Raw genomic sequence first — 4,615 nt, 5'->3', positions numbered from 1 at the left:
GCTTTTGTTTTTATTGGTGCCAACATTCTAGAGAATGTTTCAGGTGTTAAGCAGTTTATTTTAAAAGAGGCACCTTGTTTGGGCAAATCTGCTTCTTTCTCTACAAACTTTTGTTCAAAATAGTAGCTTAAAAATCTTGGAAAGAGCAGAAATTCCTTATTATCAACGTTTTTTTACCAAATCATCAAATATTTCCTAGGAGTAATTAAAGTTTTTATTGTTTAAAATTACATACCCCAGGCATTGAATTTTTGTTGGTATTTCATTAAAAGACGTTGTTTTATTAGAAACACACATTAACAGTGTGTGAAATAAAAATCTGGGTGCAGAAGGAAAATAACCTTTTTGTAAGGTATCCCTTTTAGGTTGCTCTGCATAGCCCCTGTTTATGAAATCCTTTTTCAACTCATCTTTAGAAAATGAGGTTTTTCCTTTCAAATCATCGAGTTTAAAGATTTCAGAAATGGATTGAGGTGTTATTTGAACCTTCTTACCCTGTATCGAGGAGTTGATGGCTGTGATGATGTCTCATTGTTTTTCAAGGGTGGCATTTTTCCAGAACTCTCTCTGGGTTTGAAGATAAATGGGAGCGTCTGCTGTTATCAAAGTTTTGTACTTTGATGCAGATAAGATGTCAATGATGGAGTCGAAAGTGTTGTCAGTTGTGGGTTTTGTGAGTATACCCACATAGTTGTGAGGAGATGTGTAGCGAATCTCCGTAGTTTCAGCGGCCATTTGAGTGGCGTCTGATGGGGTGGAGGAAGAAGATGGTTTTGATTTTGACTTCGATTTTGGTTTTGTCATTTTTGATGAAGAAGATCGAAGAAAGTTTTTGGAGTTATGAGAGGGAAACTGCTTTGTGAAGAGAATGTTTGGAATTCAATTCGACAGTGAAAACCCTTTTTGGATTTAATTAGGGTTTTATTCAGGGAAAATTGAATGCTGATGTGGCAGCGGTTATAATGATCTGACGGCTAAAAGCTGACCACGTGCCAACCCCTGATGAAATGGTAAATAATGGAGGACAGTTGTTTTGACAACCACTGATGGATCAATCATCAGTAGTTACAACGGTAATGAAATGAAGCAGTGGGTGTATCAGTGGATAGAACAATGATTTTAAACATCTGTGTTTTTGAAAAAGCAGGGGTTGACTATTAGCAGTGGACATACTTTAGAGAACAAATGTTAAGGCACAACAGCATTTAAGGTACAACAGTGGTTGAAAGCAGTAATGAGGATCATTTGTGTAACAACTGTTTGTGCAGCAGTGTTTTGACTTTTGACAAATAATTTTAGCATCTGCTTGTTCAGATGTAGGAATTGATTTTGTCTTGTGAAAGTACAATATCTAATCTAACATCTGTTGAGCACCAGAAATGCTATTCTTAACAAAATACATTTTAGATGTATATTATCAAGATTAAGTTGCCAGCAGTCATCTACAGAAATTTTTGTTCAAGGTTTTGCCAAAAGTCCATTATTCCAGACAGTGGTTTAGCATCCCAGATGATGAAGACATTTCTACTAAAGCTACTCATTTTGTGTCTAATTACTTGAACTAGAACATGAGTATCTCAGTAGTTAAAAATCAATTTGCAATCAATTTTTGATCTGTGACAACCAAACTTGAGCTTAACATGACCTTGATATGTGTGCCATTTCCTTTTGATCAGATTTAAGGATAGTAATTTCACACAAAAATAAGGAAATTGCATCCTGACCAGAGATGAACTTTTACTAACAAAAATGAGTAAAAGTACAAAATATATTTTACAAGAAGTAATATATCTGGTTTTATTAGAGAAAAACACCTTAAAAAAATTAAAGGAGTTTTGAAAATTATCAAAAGGATCTGACAGCTTTTCAAATTAGTTCATGATCATGTCATTCTTAAGTTATTTTGACCATTGTTTGGGGTCATTTTCTTGACAATTGATTATAAATTCTTCTTTTAAGGACAATCACTGGAGATGCCATAGTTACCTGAACGATTCCTGTATTTAATGAAAGCACTCAGTTGCATGATGACCACTGTTTATCCAAACTTTGACCTCAAAAGTGTTTTATGCTTATTCTCTTTTTCTTTTGGATTCCAAAGTTTTGAGATAACCACACTTTGAGATTTGTTCATTTTCTTTTTCCCTTTTTACCCTCTTTATTCACATGTTCAGAAATACTCACTAGGAGATCTTATTTTGAACAAGCTTAGTCCAGAATCGTTTTGAAGTAATGTTTTGAGAGATCTGGCCACATTTGTACTTGTTTTATTACCAGATCTCACATTACGTATGATTAGGACTGTTTTGAGACTTTATTTTCTTAATGTGTTTTGACAAAGTTGATTTGGTCCTTTTGAGGATTCTCAACCTGCCTTTGAGCACATAAGAAATTTTGACTAAAGCTTTATTTCCCTCTTTCTATGTCAGCAGAACACTAGTGTTTAGATGAACATAGGTTTTGCTGATCTGAGGTGCATACTTTAGAGTAAAATATGAAAACATCAAAAATTTGATAACAACAGTTGAAATCAATTTTGAATGAAGATGAACACACCATAGTTTTCAGATAAGTTTCCAGATCTGGAAACTATGAGTGATTTGTGCTGACATCACCAGTTGTATGAGATTTGTGAGTCTTATGACATCTTGGTTGTTTTACAGAGCTTTTGAGTCATCATTTTGAACATGATTTCTCGTTACTCTGTTTTTCAACTGAAATACGACCAACCTTAGTATCAATGAATTGTGAGCTGAACTGTTATGTCAAATTGATTGTTAGATCGAATTTGACTGTCCAAGCTCTGATACCAATTGCTAGGATCAGAGGCTCTCTTGATTGTGTTTGTTTGTATAAATTGATCATTCAGAGAATATTAAACAGTGAAAAGTGCAGCGGAAATGTATACAGACTTTGTAAACACAATCAAAGAGGAAGATAGTTTGATACACAAATGCTTTTCATTAAGTTGAATGATTGAAATACAAAGCAAATGATTACAGCATGTTTACAGAACTAAGCTCCCCCTCAGCCTGATACCCCAAGGTTGGTTGCACAAGATGAAAGGATTGAACTGAAGAAGAAGAATCCACTCAGTCAATCAAATGTAACAGTACAGGGTACTGCTCCATTTATAGGCAAACCAAACCACTGACGCATCTCAGCTGATGTCACCATGATAGTGACATCTAACAAACTAACAACCTATATACACTGTTCTAAACAAACTACTGATATGCAACATCTGATTATCAGTACAATACAAAACAAAAGATAATAACTGCTTCACGTTCCACTGTTGTAGCCTGAGCACTGATGTTGAACTTCAGTGCTTTCTTCAAAGGTGATCAGTCTTTGAGTGGGCAGTGCTTGTGTCTTCAGCAGTACTTAGGAAACAGCAGTAGATAGAGCAACAGTGTTTGTCTTAAGCAGTCTTTAGAGTTTCATCAGTGTTTGGTTCATCAGTTGTTGTAGTGAGCAGTACTTAAGATCCATCAGCTGTTAGATTACCACTGTCAAGGGGAAAGCAAAGTGTAAACTGCTGCTTATTGTAGTCCTCTGATATTATCCGGTTTTGGCTTTACATTATCTGTTCCTCTGGTAGGGTTCAATCCCAACAAACAGCTGTCACAAAACAGTTGAACCAAACATCTGTTCAAAGAGATGTTCAAGTGACTGATGCACCCCCTGCCAATCAATTCAGGAGAGGTAAGGGACAACCATCATACCAAAAGGATCCCACATGTTTATGAGGCTTACAAAAAGCCCTCTAAACCAACAGTGAACAGGCATCCTTTTGGTTATCAACAGGTGATTGGTCAAAACCCCCAACAGTGGTTAGAGAAAAACATTCCCAAAAATGTTCAAACCCCTGAGCTAACCACTGTCCATGCATCTGCAACCATCCCAGACACTGTTGAGACCCCATCCAAAGCCTTATTGGCTTTGGAGACCTTAATGAACTAATCCTTTTACTTCATGTGCAGTGAGCTTCTGCATGCTTAGATAGTCTTTGGTATGTAGATAGTGGATGCTCCAGGCACATGACAGGATGTAAAGCCCTTCTCAAAGATTTCAAAATTCATGGAGGGGGTGATATATCCTTTGGTAATAATAGTAAAGGGAAAGTTCTGGGGTCTGGTACAGTACAGTCTGGTAATGTAAAATTTGAAAATATCAATCTAATAGGCAATCTAAAATTCAACCTCCTGAGTGTTTCACAAATGAGTGATAAGGGGTATGGATCATTCTTCACAAAGGAGTGTTGTAGGATTGTTGGACCAGAAATGGTTGAAAAGATTGAAGCAATAATCAAAAATGGTAAAACTAAACTTATTGCTCAAAGAAGTGGCAATGTTTATGTTGTTGATTTGTCAAAAGAGTGCCCCAGAACTGATGCCTGTCTGTTCTCAGCTGCATCAAACAAAGAGACTGAACTATGGCCCAGAAGATTGGGGCACACAAATCTTAAGACAATCACTGCCATTTCAAAACAGGGGTTAGTAAGAGGTTTACCTCAAAAACTGTTCATCTGTCCTGAGCATTGTGTTTCCTGTTTAAAAGGAAAACAACATAAAAGCTCTTACAAATCCATTGATGAGTCCAAAACAACCAA

This window comes from Helianthus annuus, chromosome 13 (genome assembly GCF_002127325.2).
Source record: "Helianthus annuus cultivar XRQ/B chromosome 13, HanXRQr2.0-SUNRISE, whole genome shotgun sequence".
Classification (NCBI taxonomy): domain Eukaryota; kingdom Viridiplantae; phylum Streptophyta; class Magnoliopsida; order Asterales; family Asteraceae; genus Helianthus; species Helianthus annuus.
Note: the sequence above shows the minus strand (reverse complement) of the source record.